The sequence below is a fragment of the Hibiscus syriacus genome, unplaced genomic scaffold (genome assembly GCF_006381635.1).
Source record: "Hibiscus syriacus cultivar Baekdansim isolate YM2019G1 unplaced genomic scaffold, ASM638163v2 tig00111409_pilon, whole genome shotgun sequence".
Taxonomy (NCBI): domain Eukaryota; kingdom Viridiplantae; phylum Streptophyta; class Magnoliopsida; order Malvales; family Malvaceae; genus Hibiscus; species Hibiscus syriacus.
In genome coordinates this window covers 1,945,962-1,967,369 of record NW_024063086.1, presented here as the reverse complement: position 1 = coordinate 1,967,369, position 21,408 = coordinate 1,945,962, and the positions used below count along the sequence as shown (strand labels likewise).

The 21,408-nt window shown below is 34.5% G+C and overlaps 1 pseudogene; it reads right to left on the bottom strand.

Moving 5' to 3' along the window:
* Window positions 1–228: 228 nt before the first annotated feature.
* On the bottom strand, window positions 229–16,373 carry LOC120162843 (annotated as a pseudogene).
* Between the last annotated feature and the right edge of the window lie 5,035 nt (window positions 16,374–21,408).

Here is a 21,408-nt window from a genome sequence, read left to right as displayed (position 1 = left end):
AAAATGAGTATGCGAGTTTGCATGAACTTCTTAATTGTTTGATTATAAAATTTTGCAGTAATTTTAGCTTTTATTCTTTGATTTGGTGCACTTAAAAAATAGCCAGCGTGCATGCATTGGTCATTACATTCTTTTACGCATCTATTGTTTTTTCTTTTTTCGTTTGGGTAAAAGCCAGAAGAAAACAAAACAACACAATGTGAACTGGACAAGCTTACCTTATTCAACTTAGAAGGGAGCCTCAACCGATTCATTCCAAACATCTGCATTTCCATTAGAGACATCTTCGACATCATCTTCCATTGAAAGTCTAATATATTCTCTATGTGCAAATCGGTCCCACTATGTCAATGTAGGGTTCTCTCGCTCCTGTTTGTTTCGATACAAACAATGTTGTTATCCGAAACTTGCATAGAAGTATGATGATTTACAATTTCTGGTAATGGTAATATTAAAGGAGCTAACGTAACACATTTACCTGACGAATTAGGAATGGATCACGAGCCTCAAATTCCATGAATTTGTTAATATTAAAAAGGATGTTGAAAACACTTCCAGAAAGTTTAGAGCCTTTCAGATCACGCAATGTGACATAGCTCTCATCCTGCAAATGTGAGTTGAACATATAAAACATTCTATCTTCATTTGCAGTGTATAGAAAGGAGCATTCAGTGAACACTCAGGACCTAAAATCCCAAACCAAGATATGGTAAAAGCAGTTCATTGTATAACTAGCTCATTAGATCACACTAAATGATCTTATTATGAATAAGCCATTAATTACCTACTTCAGGAGGAGCATGAGAAGTGATTAAACTCAATTTTCCAGAAACCTACATTTACACCAAAAAAAATCTAAGTTTGAAATTACAAGCATATCTTAGCACAAAATTAGTTTTCTAATCCATTTTCCATGAGCACACTCCAAAAGACATTGTATTAAATATACAAGAAAATAAAAAGAGAGCAAATAAAATGGAGAACCTTTGGTTTAATCATGTCAATTATTTGTCATAAGATGTCCTCAAAGAACACGGGCTCATGTCCCATGCATTCCATTCGATGCAACTGCTCCTCATAAAAGAATTGCATTTCATTACGTGTTAGAATCCCATTGCCTTCCAAATCTATACACTTGAACCTAGAAAATGAAAAAAAAACCACATTGGAAAAACTAGCCAAAAATTGTAAACTATTGAAACTCCAATCTCATTGTGATCATTCAGAAGCTCCACTCTTTCAAAACACATTGCTTTTTCTCACCCTCAGACACCAGCAACAACAAGTTATGGAATATTTATAAAAATTCTGATGAATCATTTATATCAGTTAAATTTTTCTTTGAGCAAGACTAATTTCTCAAATGGTATCTTTTGACAATATATTCAGAATTTTTTAGGAGTGCAAAAAATGTCATTTCAAATATTTTGGGGGACTTCTCAAACAAGTGAATTTATACAATAAGTAGAGGGTATATTTACTTCAATCACTAAGAAGATAAACTTCAAAATTAATAATCCATGAACAAAATCAAACATAATACCCTTGATTCTATATATAAAGAGCACACACATACCAGTACACAAGACTAGGCTCGGATGACTTGTCCTCCTCTACAAGGATGAAGTAAACAAAATCTTCATACCCCATCTTTCCTTCGACCTTACTAGTAAACTTTCTTGGAACCTAATGGTATGGAAGCATAACATGAGTGAAAGTTCCAAACATGTGAATAAAATTAAGTCAATAAATGACACAGAATAAGTTATAGAAAAGGAAAGTGGAATAGACAGTTTAATTAAATGAAAATGTTCTTCTACATATAAAATGTAGTTTGGAGCAAGGAACAAAAATAGCATCTGACACAGACAAACCTGAGATAATATCCTATCAACAATCCGGTAGGTAAGAGCATGGTTACCATATCTGATAAGTTTCTCCTTGTCAATCAAGAAATCATGATCTGTATTCAGCTCCCAAAAATTGCAGTATATCACGTAAAAGTGCTCATATGAAAAGTACTTGTATATATAGTATAGAAGAAGAGAGATTGCAAAGTGAAAATAATCAGTATAAGACAGAATGTATTAAGCATGCATCCAAAAGCAATTACTTATTCCAAGCCAAGTCCCTACCTCAAAACTTTATTAATATCCTCTTCCTCATTAGCATGTAGCATCGCGTCAATCAAGTTTCCACGTTTCAACTCCCTAAGAGTAAGGTGACCATTCTGAGATCTATTCATGTAGTAATATATTCTGTATATTACAGTTTCAGCTGGTCATGTGAAACAAAAGTTATCTTAACAAGAAACATCAGACAAAATTTGCTACATATTTGAAAGTAATAGAGCAATCTAACCTTGCAAATAATTGAAAAACACATAAGTAGTAGTTTACGCTAACTGTTTGAGCAACAATAAATAGCCTATATAATGGGCAAGAGCCCGACATGTTAAGACAGATATTCTTTAAGCTGAAATGCATGACTTGGTTTAAGATAGTTTAGTTTCACTTTTAGTCACAATATACACAATATGTTTTCATGTAAACCCTCTCATATGCTCGTTAAATTGTCAATAATCAATCCCAATTATAAACAGAAAAATATATGATTACTCAGAATTAAACTAGAAAAAAGGATGAATTTTTAGAAATTGGTGCAAATTCATCATCTTAAACCAACTCATTTTAGAAAATGGAAGCATAGCCATTGAAACTAAAGACTACAATGAGAACTATGCTGCCAATCTTTCTTACTAACGATAACTGACCAGCATGATAAAAAAGAATGTGAATCCCTTTTTCTATGCACCTTATTCTTCCATCAAGAAGTGCAAATTTCAACACTAGTCCGTCAAAGAACAAGTTTATACTCCTTCTTTAATAATATGTTATTTCCATTTTATTAATAGTTTTAAACATAGCATTGTAAACAATCAAACATATTAGAGACATAACTATTTCAACAATGAACAAGGGTGAATTGCATTCGTAGAAATTCACATGAAAATAGATACATTTACAGGATTTGCAAGTTCAGATCTTAGTGGTTCCAGCATTTAGCATTGGAAGTTAGTTTGGAAGCAATTCATACAATGTTCAAATACCTTGTGTCGAAACGATTTTTAAAGTTAGTGGGGGCAAGATTTTGAAAACCACGACATTTTTAATTATTCTATTTTCAATTGAATTTTTAATTAAAAACAATGTGATTTTAGAAAACCTCTCGTTTCGATAATTTGGAAATTCCTTTACAATAAAAAAATATACGGTTCGAGGAGTCGCCACCAATCTTTGATTAGGGTGTGATTGGGAACCCAAAAATGTTGTCATTTTATAAAAATTTAATTTTAATTAAAATGACAAATTTGCGGTCTACGTTACCAAAATCTGGGTTCGGGAGTCAGTTACGCGTGGGGAAGGATTAGCACCCCCACAACGCCCTAAATCGGTACCTAGTCGATTAATTAATGTCTTTGCAAAAAATTTCACAAATTCAAATTTAATTTGCTTTATGATCCCTTAAAATAACAAAAATGCAAATTTTATAACATTCAAAATCAACCAAAATAGATTTAATCAAAATTAGCAAGCCATTAGAAAGATAAAGAATATTCGATTATTTAAAAATATCGAAACCAGATCTTTAGGTGAGTTCTAACGATCTTTTCTCAACAAATTTAAATAACCGAACATTTCTTTTTCTTCCATTCCCAAATTTTAAGGTGATGAATCAAAATTCATTTAGGTGTTAATGACAGGATACTCTTTTAATTTAAAATCGTCAAAACGACTCTCTAGTAAGTTAAGAGAAACCATTCTAACAGTTTTAAATTAAAAGGGTATTACTCTTAATCTGATTATGTGATTAGGGGTTAAATTATGCAGTTGAGGATAATATGCAAAAATACAAAATGATTTCAAGAAAACCTATGTCTAGATAAATACACAAATAAATAAAAAAGGCATGACAAACAAACATAAGGACTGAAACAGAATGAGCCAAACTTTAAAGTCAAAACCGAAATAAACACATACATGCATAAGGATAAAAAGAAACATCCGAAAATATAAAGGTAAAATGTCTAATAAAACCAAAATTAAGTGCACTAATACTTGGGACCAAAATTAAGTGCACTAATACTAGAGAGACAAAATCAAATAAATGAGAACCTCAATTTATGGACCAAAATGAGTTAAAAATGAAATACAATGACCCGTAGCTTAAATAACCCGAAAATTACAAATAAGACTGAAATTTTGAAAATAACTAAATCAAGACCAACAAAATAGTATAAATTCGAAATCAGACTCTACAGGTGACCAAATCGTAAATAAACGCTAAACTTAGGAGGATTTAAAACCTAATTATACCCTAAAAATGCGGTGGCCAAACACTAATTAAACCTAAAGTTATAATACATATCCTAACTAAAATAATAAACCTAACCTAATTCTAAACTACACAACCCATCCGCATCATCATCTCCACTCTTCATCCCTCTCGGCCTCTCATCCCTCACCATAGCCTCCATCGTCGTTTCTTCTCTCTTCTATTCTCTCCTCCCATTCAACCACCATCGGCAAATACTCCGACGATGCGACCCCAACAACCAAGGTAACATTACCACTCCCTTTACACTATTTTACTTATGGAAACTCTATAAAACAAAAGTGGAAAATGAAAATCTCTCGAAATCTCTTACTTTTACTATTTTTGAAATGATACAAACACACACACAAAGAAGAGCTAGAAAATGAAAAGAAATTAAAATCAGAATACCTCAAAATCCTTATATTTCTACTGTTTTTTCATTTCGAAAATGGGTAAGAACCCTTTACATCGATTGCTTTGATTCAACAAAAAAAAGTCAAGATCTCCCCTGTTATTCAAATGGTTGCTGATGAACCTTGTGCAAATTGTTGTCTCCTGGTGCTATTTCTCTCTCTTGCTTGAACCCGTTCCTGTTGAAAAACTGAGCCTCCTTTAGTTGTGATGAATACTATTTTTTTGGCTAATGGTTGCTCTCTATTTTTTATGTGTTAAATCTCTTTTTCCTTTTTTTCCCTATTCTCCCCTTTGTTGATCGAGAGCCCCCCTTTTATAATAGTTCCTTAATGCTTTTCTTATCCTGCTCCTCTTTCTGTGTGTTGAATATGCTCCCCATTGCCTCGGTTCACTTTGCCTTGATTTGTGATATTGCAGGGTATGGGCACTCGGGCGTGATGTTGTCGGGCGTGCTGCTCCACGTCGAGGTTGGAAATGGCACCAGTTTTGTTTTTATGCTACAGTGGAGCATGGTAACGGGGGTCTTCACGTGGGTGCTCGGTTGTGTGGTTCACGTGGGAGGTGTCTCTAATTGGGCGCAGGACCGGGTCAGTGCTTGTAATTAATTTGGGCTTGTAAATGGACTTTGGACACTTAATTTGAATTTTAGATTGACTTTAAATTTATGTTTCAATTCCCAAAAGGAAACGTGTACGATATCAATCCAATTAATCACCAAAGTTTCTCAATTTTCATATTAACCCAAATGCAAACTTCCATGATTCATCCTTCATCAATGAACCGTATGCCATTTGAATTAATTCATCATCGCGCGCCAACACCTTCAAATTAATTCTCAGTTGTCTTTAAATGGATTTAAATGGTCAGGATAAAATTAGGGTATTATAGCTGCCCCTCTTTGCTCATTATTGTGAACACAAGAATGTAGCAAATACAAAAAATAACCTAATTTCATCTGACTGTAGCATCTTCTTCCATTCTTCTGTATTCTTCTTAACTTTCAGTTTCATCTCACGTGCAAAAGCCCTTTTATTGATTGTTCAACTTCTTCATACCCAAGAATCTTCGATTTCCTTCCACCTCTGATGATCTGACAGTTTGCTTCAGCATTCTTCTAAGAAGGCTTAAAATGGCTCGGATGACTTTTCATCTTGGTGTGAAAACATACTACCCAAAGGTCTTATGGATGACCTGAAGGATTTATTATTTTGCTCAAACGACATACAAATGACCCGAAAGATTTAATCATCATGCTCAAAAGACTTACTGATGGCACTTACTGATAGATTTGATTCACTACTCTTTGGTGAAGGCTTGCAAATTACCCGGAGGATTTAATCATCATGCTCAAAAGACTTACTGATGGCTCAAAGGACTTCATCATCATGCTTGAAAGACTTTTTGATGACACTTACTGATGGATTTGCTTCACTACTCTTCGATGAAGGCTTACAAGTTACCCGAAGGATTTAATCATCATGCTCGAAAGACTTACTGATAGCCCGAAGGACTTCATCATCAAGCTCGAAAGACTTACTGATGGCCTTCTTACTTCTCAAAAATTTCATTTTCTTAAAATATTACTTTCTCATTTTTCAAATTCACTTGGAAACATCCCACCCAAAGGTCTTATCATCTTGCTCAAAAGGCTTACTTATGACCCGAAGGATTTAAGCATCATGCTCGAAAGGCTTACTGATGGCCCGAAGGACTTACTAAGTGTGAAATTTTAGAAATCGCCTTCTTAGTTTTCAAAAATTTCATCATCTTAAAACATCATTTTCTCATTTTCAAATTCATGTGAAAATATCCTACTCGAAGGTCTTATGGATGGCCCGAATGACTTATCATCTTACTCTAAAGGCTTACAGATGACCCGAAGGATTTAAACATCATACTCGAAAGACTTAATGATGGCTCGAAGGACTTACTAAGTGTGAAATTTTGGAAATCACATTCTTAGTTTTCAAAAATTTCATCTTCTTGAAACATCATTTTCTCATTTTCAAATTCATGTGAAAATATCCTACCCGAAGGTTTATGGATGGCCTGAAGAACTTATCATCTTACTTAAAAGGCTTACAGATGACCCAAAGGATTTAATCATCGTGCTTGAAAGACTTAATGATGGTCCGAAGGACTTATATAGTGCAAATTATTGGAAATCGCCTTCTTAGTTTTCAAAAGTTTCATCATCTTAAAACATCATTTTCTCATTTTCAAATTCATGTGAAAACATCCTACCCGAAGGTCTTATGAACAGCCTGAAGGACTTATCATCTTGCTCTAAAGTCTTATAGATGACCCGAAGGATTTAAGCATCATGCTTGAAAGACTTATTGATAGCCCGAAGGACTTACTAAGTGAAATTTTGAAAATAGCCTTCTTAGTTTTCAAAAATTTCATCTTCTTAAAACATTATTTTCTCATTTTCAAATTCATTTGAAAATATTCTACTCGAAGGTCTTATGGATGGCCCTAAAGACTTATCATCTTGCTCTAAAGGCTTATAGATGACCCGAAGGATTTAAGCATCATGCTTGAAAGACTTATTGATGGCCCGGAAGACTTAAAATTTTCGGAAATAGATTACTATGTAAGAAGCATTTCTTACTTTTCAAAGATTTCATATCTTCAAATTTTAATGAGAAATCTTTCTCATTTCCTTTCATAAAACAACTTAATGGTCGGGCCACATGCCCTGCTTCAAAGTAACGCTTTCTCTGAGGATTGACCCCTGCGTTCTTAAGGTTCTGCTTCTCTAAGCATAATTTCCTGTATTTGACATTTTCAATCATCAGGATTTTGACATCCTGCATCTTCTCTTTTCACTAGAAGATCTATCAAAATCATGTATTTATGCATGAAACACAAATGCAATTCAATGTATCAGTTCAATGCATTTTCTTTTATGCAAATGATGTTTTCATGAATGCATAAATGTTGATTCCTTATTCATTTGACTTCAAAGTGGTGAACTCAGTCTTCTTCTACTTGATCATTCTTTCCAGGGTCTGCTTTATATACTCGTGTAGCAACTCATAGTTTTCAACTTGTATTTTTGACGAACCCTCTTATTTTTGTTTTCTTGTTGTCTTTGTCTTCTATCTTCATTTCGGAGGAAACATTTTCTCTATCAACGTCTTGTCATAGTAAAAAATATGACTGTGTTACCCCATTTTTGGAGACTATGCATATGACTATGTCAAACTCTATAAAGATCAAAGGGAGTTCTGCGTCTATTCTGATTTGACTCTTGAAACACATCACAAGAAGGATCTATGCCAAATTTTCATGTCACCACATCTAATCAAATATCAAACAAGGCTCACTTATACTATATCATGTCGAGAGGTTTATCAATAGTCCATCATTCAACCTTAGTTGGTTCCACTAGGCTTTTGCTATTTAAAATCCCACTGTCCTTTCCATGGAAATAAATCTTCATCATTTCTCACTTTCAACCCAGAGAAGCTCTTTTCATAGTCTTCAGATTTTTTGTACGGTATTACAAGGATACTAAAACTCAGTGGAAATCACCAGATTAATGCAACTAATGATTGATAAAATGATCATATACAGTAAACCCCACTGTCATTGTTTCACCCAGTGGAAATCACTAGGGTAATGCAACTGATGATTGACAAAATGATCATATACAGTAAACCCCACTGTCATTGTTTCACCGTTTTCACTCTTCATACATTTCTATCCCATTGGAACTATTTGTCCAATTCAAAGATAATTCCACAAGTCTTCATAGGCTTCCAAAGATTCCCCACATCAATACCTCTAGCTGAAACAGGCCTTCACTAGTGCCACAACATTATCTTATACTGGTATGTGCCTTCAAAATGTCCCAACACCTTAAATTGTAAGGCTCATTCTCAATGCCTCCTTGGTATAAATCTTGTCATCTCAACATGATGTGGGTTCAGTCGTGCCTCCACATTATCTTATACTGGTACGGGCCTTCAAAATGCCCCATCACCTCAAATTGTAAGGCTCATTCTTCATGCCTCCTTAGTCTAAAAGATGTGGGTTCAATCGTGCCCCAATGTTATCTTCTACTGGGATGAGCCTTCAAATTGCCCCATTAACTCAAATTGTAAGGCTCATTCTTCATGTCTCCTTGGTCTGAATGATGTGGGTTCAGTCGTGCCCCAACATATCCTAACTTGAATGTTCTCATTCTGGTGTCACTACACAGCAGGGTTGTCAAGTAGTTTGAGGGCGTCTCTTTACATTGTCATAAACACTTAAGAAGTGATCAAATCTTCTAACAAAATGTCTTTCCTTTTATACAAGATGTAATATGTGCCCTTTTTGAATAATGAGGTCATCTTCTTCCTGATAGGTTATTGACAACGTCACAAGGAAATGCTACAAGCTATTATTCTTCATCCATTCTGATCTCTTTAGACCACCTGCTTCAAGATTGTAGAATGCTTCGTGTTCTGGTATTGTTTAATCTTCTTCTCCAAAAGAGGCACAATGAGCCTCACCAGCTTCAAGGATCTTTCGCATTTGAAATTGTCCTATTCGAAAATGTTTTTCTCCTTTCTCTTATTTTAGGGATCAAAGAATGAAAGAATTTTATAAAACATTGCCCCTTAATTCAGGCTCACAATCAAATCAAATCATAAACATGAGTTCACAGAATATAAAAAGAATCAATAGCTCTTTAATGTTTTCATGGTTATAGTTCTTTGACCAGTGTCAAGATTGAGGGGTTGGCTTCATGTTAGCTTCCTATTTTCTAAGGTTTCGACCACCAAAATATCATTTCCTTCTCGGTCATCGTGAATATCGCAACATGCCCTTCTTTCTTGGCTTGGTATTTTAATCAGATGCGAAAAAAATGACGCAACTAGCATAATCAATTACTAGACTTTCTAGAACACTTCTATTTCAGTTCTCTAAAATCTTTCATTTGTTCAAGCTTCATAGACTCCTATAACCAAGACAGTGCAGAAATATCGATCTAAAAATGAAATTCATGAGTGCTCGTGTGAAATTGACTATAACAGGTGTTCCTCAACTCCCTTAGTCTATCTTTACCGTAACTCATTATTTAGATAAACTTGATTTAATTTTCCATTGTATGACTAGCTGAAATTAGCTTTATTGTAATTTACCTTTATCGGGCTAGCTGAAGGATTCATCTCATCACAAAGTCTTTGACTTGACAATCACAGTGGAGCATACACCGAATTGCCAGGTACCAGATCAAGGTCATGGTTTGAATATAATCTATTCATAAAGCCAGGGCTTTCGAGTTTCCTCTATAACCAATTGCCTTAGCGGAATAACTCAGCTTTATTGTATACATATAATATAATCACCTTTATCAGGCTAGTTGAATTATATCCATAAAGCCGGGGTGTTTAACCAATTGCTCTAGAGGGACAGCTCAAGCTTTATTGTATATATAATATAATCTAGGTATACGGATCCAATTTCTTAAGCTTGTCAAGAAGAACCTATCATAGTCTAGGTGTTGTTAAAAGTTAGAAAATCTCATCGTTAGAGTTTAATTTTCATGTAACTGACCTAAACTAGATTCACCTACTCGACTATTCCATCCGTAAAGATCATAATCATCATCGAACTTTCATCAACAAAAGTGTGGTCTATTCAGTTTTGTAACATTATACACAAAAGATGCCCCATGTTGTCCACTCCTATGCATACCTGAATACCAAACCTATTGTTCATTTCCTAATAAAAGGAGAAGGCTATATCGATCCCTGCAGTAGAAAGGTATGGTGTTCGATTGTATCTTCTGGGTAAGGTCAAGGTCCTTGTTTTATCAGGTTTCAACCTTGTCATCTCGTCAAAGATTTATAACTCTAATTATTAAAGAGCTTTTAATTCAGTTGATATTCAAAGAATTTCAAGTCAAAAATTCGATTCAATGCTCACCATCCTTAAAGCATGAATTCACTTAAATATCATTACAAAAAACTGATGAGAAAGTCCAAAAAAACATGTTTAAACAAGATGTTGCAAATGACGAAAAGTTTCATGATGAACAAAATAATTTATGCGCAGTCAGGATGCCCCATTATTCTTCTGATGCAGTGGTGATTGATTCGATCGGGTGCTACATATTGTGCTCTGGTGCCCCACTCGAGCTCGTCGTCCATTGTTTCACCAATTCTTGTGTCAATGTCCCATTTTCCACAAGCATCTCAATCTCCTTTAACAGTGGCCTACAATTTCCGGTAGAATGCCCCAATGCCCCAAGTGAAAATCACAAACACTATCTTGATCATATCTATGAGCAGAAGGGTCTGGTTGCACTTTCACTGGCCTTGGTGTGAGGTGTTGACCTTTAACCAAGTGGGGATACAGATCCAAGATAGAAGTTTGAAACACTTTCAAAGTATTCTTTTTATCTTGGGACTTTCTTTGGACGACTCGAGTAACTTGCTACCCCTTTTCTTTTGCGGTTGTGGGAGCTCTGTATGTGACATTCATTCACCTCATCAGCCTTTTCCTTTTGATCGGTAGGACGTTTGGAAGTGACTTTCAAGTTTCCCTTGCTGATTTCATGTTCAATTGACTTTCCAGCCAACATAAGATCTTTAAAGCCATTCGTCGAGTTTCCTCGCATTAACTCAAAGAAAGGAGTTGGGAGAGAATCGTGAAACATACATGATATTTTTTCTTCTAAAAAAGAAGACTGAACTTTTACTACCACTACTCTCTATCTTAGGGCATATTCTTTAAAGATCTCAGTAGCTCTCATCCTTATCCTTTGAAGGTCATGATATTTTGGGGCTAAGCCTTTAACATATTGATATTGCCCCAGAAAAGCATCAGCTAGGTTGACCCACGTCTTGATCTGATCTTTGTTCAAATGATTGTACCATACTAAAGTTGGGTCAGCAAGACTATCATGGAAGAAATGAATCAGCAAATTATCGTCATTTAAGTACCCTTCCATCTTTCTACAATACATTTTCAAATGAATTAGGGGGCAACTGGTGCCATCATATTTCTCAAAATTAGGCACCCTAAATTCATGTGGAATGACTAAATCAGGGACCAAATTGAGTTCTATGGATTCTAATTCCTTGTGAGAGGCATTAACAACTTTCATATTTTTAACGGTTTCATTCAACCACTTGAATTCATCTTCAAATTGCTCATAATTGACGAGGCTTATTCCTGTGTTTGAGTTAGATGCTCCAGGGTAGATTATTACTCTTGGTGTACCAGTCTGACGAGATTGATTTCCTTTATCCTTCATTTTATCATTACCTGCAGCTTGTGGTGCAAGCACATAGATCATTTGATTCGATGTGCCTTGCAGAGAACCCGATACTTGATTCCTCGTATCTAGTTGTAACCCGACCAACTGTTCTTGCAACCGATCTTGGGATTTCTCATTAGATTTCTCTATTGCTTCCATTTGTTTGTTCAAGATGACGAGGAACAAAATGAATGAATGATCTTGTTATTACTGTCACATAACCTTCCATAAGTTATTTCCATGTTTTTATAATTAATGTATATAAAATACTTAAATAAATACATGATATGCAAAATGCAAATGCAAATGCAAATGCACAAGGTTTTAATCCCAAAAGTGACCACTTATAGAACAACCGTTCACTTAGACAACAAGAATTCAGTAAGAACAACATGTAGTCAAAATATAAATGTGATTCTTCATCTCTTCATTTCCTTGAGCCGTAGTCTTCGTGGAATCTCCAACGCGAATTGGTCTTCATGTCTTTATGAAGGGTCTTCTCATCCTTGGTATGACTATTTCCATCTTTTGAGTCAACATCTCATCCTTTTTACCTTTAAAGGAATTCTCCAATCAGCTTTAGATTCTTCATTCATCGGACGTCCTTCTTCATGGATCGTTTGAACATCTTTGGATCTCCCAATTTTGACTACATGGATGAGAATTTCTTGCCTCAGTATGGCCAGCCTTCTTATTAGTCAATCACTTGTGAATTAATACCCCTCGATGACATGAGGATGCAAATGCAATAAAAATCACAATAGAACAAAAACAGGTTAGTGCACATAAGATAAACAACAAGATAGTAGGTACCGTAAACATCAAATAAAACCTACCCTCACATACTGGCTACCCAATCATGCTTTAGTAGATCCTACCCAACATGATATCTACCCACATGCTTTGTCATTCATAAAAAATCCTAACCGCATGCTATCTAATTCACATGATTCGTACAGAAATATAAAACCTAACCGCATGCTTTTCTAGTTCTCATACTTATTACAAAAATGAATTCGAGAAAAAGGTTAGAATGAGTTTCCCTTTATGTCTGCAGATAAAGATTTAGCATAAGATGGGCAGAATATTGGGATCACTAACAATATCCTCGAATTGTCCTTTGTTGGTGCCCCCTTGAGCTTGCCAGACCCTCGATCCTCACCCATTATAGACTTAAAATGGATCAAGTTCAATTCGAGAGGATACATTTCCCTATGTCCATATTAGGAAACTCAATGTTTCACTCGTAAACATAAGGCATGTACCCTAGAGGTTACTTGCTAAAGCCCATGCAGAGAAAAGTAATTTTTCTCATGTAAGCGTAGCGTTCACCCGTACCTAACGGGACAGAGCACAGTTAAAAGGCTCTAAATATTGAAAGGTTATAGCGACAGTAAGGGGAAACTCATAATCCTTTGCCTCGACCCAAGACAATCAACAAACTAAAATGAAGGTCTGAAACATGTAAATCACACATTAGTACAACTATTTATTTGTTAACCAAATCACAAATTAAAATGCAAACAAGAAATTCAAAACAAACAAGGGATCAAAAACCAAATCCGAACGAACTTATAACTTTCGTTTGCAAACACAATTAATTAATCGACTATCGGCCTAACTCTCTAAAAAAGTCCCCAGTGGAGTTGCCAAGCTGTCGAAACGATTTTTAAAGTTAGTGGGGGCGAGATTTTGAAAACCTCATCATTTTAATTTTTCAATTGAATTTTTAATTAAAAACAATGTGATTTTAGAAACACTTTCGTTTCGATAATTTGGAAATTCCTTTACAATAAAAAAACTTACGGTTCGAGGAGTCGCCACCAATCTTTGATTAGGGTGTGATTGGGCACCAAAAAATATTGTCATTTTATAAAAAATAATTTTAATTAAAATGATAAATTTGCGGTCTACGTTACCAAAATCCAGGTTCGAGAGTCGGTTACGCGTGGGGAAGGATTAGCACCCCCCACAAAGCCCTAAATCGATACCTCGTCGATTAATTAATGTCTTTGCAACGAATTTCACAAATTCAAATTTAATTTGATTTATGATCCCTTAAAACAACAAAAATACAAATTTTATAACATTCAAAATCAACCAAAATAGATTTAATCAAAATTACCAAGCCATTAGAACGATAAAGAATATTCGATTATTTAAAAATATCAAGACCAGATCTTTAGGTGAGTTCTAACGATATTTTCTCAACAAATTTAAATAACCGAACATTTCTTTTTCTTCCATTCCCAAATTTTAATGTGATGAATCAAAATTCATTTAGGTGTTAATGACGGGATACTCTTTTAATTTAAAATCGTCAAAACGACTCTCTAGTAAGTTAAGAGAAGCCATTCTAACAGTTTTAAATTAAAAGGGTATTACCCTTAATCCAATTATGTGATTAGGGGTTAAATTATGCACTTGAGGATAACATACAAAAATACAAAATGATTTCAAGAAAACCTATATCTAGATAAATACACAAATAAATAAAAATGCCATGACAAACAAACATAAGGACTGAATGGAATAAGCTAAACTTTAAAGTCAAAATTGAAATAAACACATACATGCGTAAGGATAAAAAGAAAAATCTGGAAATATAAAGGTCAAATGTCTAATAAAACCAAAATTAAGTGCACTAATACTTGGGATCAAAATTAAACGCATACAAACTAGAGAGAAAAAATCAAATAAATGAGAACCTCAATTTATGGACCAAAATGAGTTAAAAATGAAATACAATGACCCGTAGCTTAAATACCCCGAAAATTACAAATAAGACTGAAATTTGGAAAATAGTTAAATCAAGACAAACAAAACAATATAAATTCAAAATCGGACCCTACAGGTGACCGAATCGTATATAAACATTAAACCTAGGATGATTTAAAACCTAATTATACCCTAAAAATGCGGTGGCCAAACACTAATTAAACCTAAAGTTATAATATATATCCTAACTAAAATAATAAACCTAACCTAATTCTAAACTACACAACCCATCCACATCATCATCTCCACTCTCCATCCCTCTCGGCCTCTCATCCCTCACCATAGCCTCCATCGCCGTTTCTTCTCTCTTCCACTCTCTCCTCCCATTCAACCACCGTCAGCAAATACTCCGACGATGCGACCCCAACAACCAAGGTAACGTTACCACTCCCTTTACATTATTTTACTTATGGAAACTCTATAAAACGAAAGTGGAAAATGAAAATCTCTCGAAATCTCTTGCTTTTACTATTTTTGAAATAATACAAAAACACACAGAAAGAAGAGCTAGAAATTAAAAAGAAAGTAAAATCATAATACCTCAAAATCCTTATATTTCTACTGCTTTTTCATTTCAAAAATGGGTAAGAACCCCTTACATCGATTGATTTGATTCAACAAAAAAAAGTCAATATCCCCCCTGTTATTCAAATGGTTACTGATGAACCCTGTGCAAATTATTGTATCCTGGTGCTATTGCTCTCTCTCTTGCTTGGACCCATTCCTGTTGAAAAACCGAGCCTTCTTTAGTTGTGATGAATACTGTTTTTTGGCTAATGGTTGCTCTCTATTTTTTGCGTGTTAAATATCTTTTTCCTTTTGTTTCCTGTTCTCCCCTTTGTTGATCGGGAGGCCCCCTTTTTATAATCGTTCCTTGTTGTTTTTCGTATCTTGCTCCTCTTTCTGTGTGTTGAATATGCTCCCCATTGCCTCGGTTCTCTCTGCCTTGATTTATGAAGTTGCAGGGTATGGGCACTCGGGCATGATGCTGTTGGGCTTGGTGCTCCACGTCGAGGTTGGAAATGGCACCAGTTTTGTTATTATGCTGCAGTGGAGCATGGAAACGGGGGTCTTCATGTGGGTGGGAGGTGTCTCTAATTGGGAGCGGGACCGGGTCAGTGCTTGTAATTATTTTGGGCTTGTAAATGGACTTTAGACACTTAATTTGAATTTTAGATTGGCTTTAAATTTATGTTTCGATTCCTAAAAGGAAACGCGTACGATATGAATCCAATTAAGCACCAAAGTTTCTCAATTTTCATATTAACCCAAATGCAAACTTCCATGATTGATCCTTCATTAATGCACCGTATGCCATTTGAATAAATTCATCATCGCGTGCCAATACCTTCGAATTAATTCTCGGATGTCTTTAAATGGATTTAAATGGTCTAGACAAAATTAGGGTGTAAATATCGAAAAAGTGAAAAAGCACCAAAAAAAATTAAAATGAGACAACAACCGAAGGTATCAAACAGATAAAAAACAATCCATATCTTTTCTGAAACTCAGATGTACTTTGTAAGAATTTTAAAAAACCCATTCATAAAATGTAAAAATCCCAATCGAAACTGGAGCAAACCCAAATTGAATAGTGGAATAGAGAACGAGGAATATCTATGGAAACCCTTAAATTTTGACTCCATTCGTCTGCGTTGTGGTGAATGCCGAAACCAGTGGACTGATGCAAAGATAAAAAGGGAAAAAGAGAAAAAGGGGGAAGCATGCGGCGTGAACTGATTATTGAGGGGGAAAAAGTAGGAAAGGATGAAAATAATGGGGGGAAATTAAAAGATGACTTTTACAGATTACACACAATTAAAAGTGTACTCCGTGCTTTTGTAAATTTTTTGGATTATGATTATTAAATATGACACACATTATTGTAAGTTATAAATCGTTCAGATTTTAAAAAAACATGACATTTTTTTATGACACACATTTTTTGGAAGTCATAAATTAGCGTGTGTCATTAAAGGTATATTTTCTTGTAGTGGTAAAAGAGTAGAAAGTTAAGAAAACAACACAAAATAGGACTTCACCAAATAAGAAAAATACAAAGGGCCAGACTCGAAATGAAAAATAAAATATTAGAGATATAATATAAAAATTTACCATTAATGACCATATATTCCTAGAGGACTGAAATAAAATAAATGTTAAAATGATAAGCCAATATCAAAACTAGAATAGGACTAAAATGCATTAAACCCAACCTGGGCAGAGAACTTACATGATTAATCCCTTCCTTAGGCACGGGTCTAAAATGATACCATTTTGGCAGCAGCATATATAGCCTATTTTGGGTAAAAAGAAACCCTAACTCGCATTTTATCACTTCTTTTCTTTCTAAATGCTTTTCTCTCTAGCTACTCCCTTTCCCTAGTCGTTCTCTCTATCCCATCCTCTATATCTTTTTTTAATTCTTTTCCCTTAAACCAACGACGACCACAGTTATCGCCGCTCAAGGGCTCTGATGAGTAGACAAAACGTTCTAAAGCAACTTATTCCAAAGTTCCTGCCATCCACTGTCACAACAAAGGGAGTTGTCCGTACTTGCATGAAAAAATGTACGAATGAAGTGGACGAGTGAAATTGGACCCAAGCACGGGCGCGTGTGTATCCAACATGAGGATCTGAACAGTTGTCACTATCAAGTTACAATTCATTCGTTAGATCGTTGATTGAATCCAATGGCTGTGACACATTGGTAGTATCAACATTTTAGGGTTATGAAAACCCTAATCAAACCTTTGATCTAGGCCATTGATCGCCTCCAGATAGGATGCTTGCGGATTGATGACACCAAAGACCAGGACAACAACTAAGGTTCTTTTTTTACCTTTGACACACGGTCCTTCTGACTCTGGGCCTTCAAACTTGGATCATTTACCTTGTAGCCCTTGGGCCTCATTTAGCTAATTTTTGTAACTTGTGCCTGCAAACAAAATTAATTAAAGGTTTAATATTTGTTTTAAATTTTAGTTCTTATATATATATATATATTATAATCATATACATATTACATATATATAATAATAATATAACCACTCGAAACCTATATTTAGAATAACAATAAAAATAATATATAATATATCTATATATATATATATAGACACAACCGCATAAATATATAAATTACCTTATCAATAATAAACAAAAATATAATATATATAGACACTCGCACACAACCATATAAAACCATATATATATAATATATATTCATATGCTTAATATGTAACACACGCCAATATATAACTAAATAAAGCCCAATAATCTATTGTATTAGTATATATATATATATATATATATATATATATATATATATATATATGAAAAAACAAATGAAACTTGGATAAAGCCCCAGATAAAATGAGCATCTAGAGCTACCTCTATTTGCTAATTGTCGTGTAACGAGAATAAAGCACAGATCAAAGGATGATCATATTTGTTCGGTTATGAGGAATTTGAAAGGTTAGTATGCTCCACTAAAACTTCAAAGTAGGTCAGACTTGATCTGCTCCGTTTTTTTCTGGATAATCAAATCTGAAGAAATTTGATTCAGTTCGCTGCTCTTCACGGAAGGTTGAATCAAAGTTTATTTGTTTCATTGCTCTTCAGGAAGACCAAATAGGGAACGGGGGATCCACTCTGCTACTCATTAGGGATGATCAAACTTAGAAAATTGGATTCAATTCATTGTTTTTTAGGAAACATTGATCAAGGTTGGCTTGTTTCATTGCTCTTCAGGAAGATCAAATATGAAAAATGAGGATCTGTTATGCTACTCTTTAAGGAAGACTGGAACTTTCAAAGAAATTTGATTCACTCCATCACTTTTTGGAAAGAACCGAATCGGGTCAATTAGTTTCTCTTGTCTTCAAAAGGATCGAATATGAAAATTAAACATTATCACTTGTTAGTGTATTTTTGAGAATTTGAAAACATAATACCCGAAAGTTTATAATTCATGAGAATATTTGAAAATCAGTTTCTCTTGTGGAAGCTCATTTCGTATTCATCATATATGGAAATCTATCTTGACTCTGGTGTCCTTTAAACTTCTCCTTTTTTGAGACTTTGAATTAGTTACTTTTATCTTGAGGTTTGGACATCTTTGACCTTCATCTTTCTTTTAGGAACATGTAAGTACTCATTTTTATTGATTATCATGCATTTTATGAATGTTATGATCCTATTTATGTCTGACATGTATGCAATGATGCAATTTTGGTATATTTTTATCTTCGAAGGAGAACCCTCTCTCATTGACAGCCTTGTAACTTAATCCAATTTTGAGCACAAAAATCACCACCGTTTCACACCCCACAGACACTCTTGATCACATACACTTTTGGTTGGATATAATGTTCATTTTCTTCCTTCTTGAAAACCATACAATATTCATGACCAGCTGCTTGATCAGAGATAAATATTATGGGTTATCCCCAACTTGTTGCAAATCTCTATACACTCTAAGGTTTTAGATTCCTGTAGCTCATCATCATGCAATCCTTATGCTAAAACTATTGTCAGCTTCAGAACACTGCACTTTTCAAAACATTTTTCACAATAATACACAATGATCTCATGTTTTCAAGTTAAAATATATGTATTCAATTTCAATGTAAGATGCTTGCAAAAGAATGTCAACTAGAAAAAGACCTTTTTTATTTATATAAATGTAAAGAGTTTTGGGTAAATACATGGCAAGCTTTTAACTAGAAAGAATAAAAGAGAATAAAGTAAGTGCCCCCATATATCAATAGTAAGGATGCTTTTGATTTGGCACACTGTAGAGTGACTCACGTGTAGCTTCTATTAAATGGATCTTGAGGATTGTGACAATGCGCAAGGGTGTGAAGTTCCTTCTAGACTACTAAATCTCTAGATATTTGATGCCATAAACCAGTATTGAACCTTGTCTGCATTCAATTTGCTTTATGGTTATTTTAATTATGACTTTTTCAATTTCCAGTCCCAACTCTGATTGTCATTTAGTGTTGCTACTTAAACCAGAAGCCTATTCGATTTCACAATCAATTTAGGACCTCCACCATGCACGAATCTTGAATTTAAGCAAAACTATGGGTTTTTAACTTGAGAGCTTCTTTGGATTCAAGATGCCATTTATGGATTTTTAAATTGAACCCCATTTTATTTATTTTTCCTCATTCATTTTTGCTTCTTTTTTAAAACTTTTTTCTCATTTTTTCTTTCTTTTTTTCTTCAAGCAAAATACTTCTAGACAGTATCAGAGTTCACTAGATTAGGTAACCCTGGTTAATCCATCTCAGTGAGGATCAAAGCTTCTTTAGAAAAGGCTTTCTTCACAACATAAGGTCTTTCCCAGTTTGGGATCCATTTTCCTCAAAAATCTTTTTGAATGGGTAAGATCCTCTAAATACCAAATCTCCATCAAAAAATTCTCATGGTTGACCTTTCTTATTGTGTGGTCGTATCATGCGCTTCTGGTACATATCCCCATGAAAAATAGCTTTCATTATTTTTTTTCTTCGATCAGATTCAATTGGTCATACCTAGCTTGCACCCATTCTACCTCATTTAACTTCACCTCTGACAAAACTTGTAGTGAGGAAATGTATATCTCAATAGGTAACACAACTTCCATTCCATAAGCCAAGGAAAATGGAGTTGCCCCAATTGAATTTTGTACTGAGGTTCATAAGAAAACAAAGTGAATTATAACTTCTCATACCAGTCTTTATAAGTCTCAACCATCTTCTCTGTAAGTCTCTTGATGTTCTTATTAGCTGCCTCTAGTGCCCTATTCGTCTTTGAATGATAAGTGGTGGAATTATGATGTTTTATCTTTAACTGTTCACAAAATGATTGCATCATTTTGTTGTTTAAGTTCAAGGCATTTTCAGAGATGATTCTCTTTGGTAAACCATATCGATAGATGATCTCTTTCTTTAAGAACTTACAGATTGTTAACTGATGACATTTGTATAAGAAGTCGCTTCTACCCATTTAATGAAGTAGTATATTGCCATCAAGATGAAACGATGACCATTTGAAGCCTTGAGCATAATATGTCCAATGACATCCATGCCCCACATAGAGAACGACCACAGAGTTGTCATCACGTGCAATAGATGAGGAGGGTTATGGATCTTGTCTTCATAAATATGACACTTGTGACATTTTCTGGCATAATTGATTAAATTAGTCTCCATTGTTGACCAATAATACCTAAACCTCTTTATTTGTCCAGCCATTGCATGTTCATTGGTATAGGTACCACATACTCCCTCATGCACTTCTTCAATGATCATTTTAGCTTCTTTGGCATCCACACACCTTAATAGAACCTGATCCATACTTTTCTTGTACAAGATCTCACCATCAAGCTCATACCCTGTAGTCATCCTTCTAATAGTTCTTTCGTCATTCTTAGTTGTCTGCTCAGGATAACTTTGATGTATGATGTATTGCAAGATATCATAATACCATGGATTTCCATCTTCTTCTTCTTCTTCTTCGATGCTATAGTAATAAGCTGGATACTCATAAGCTTGTATCTCAATGGGTATCATATTTGAATGTTCATTTAC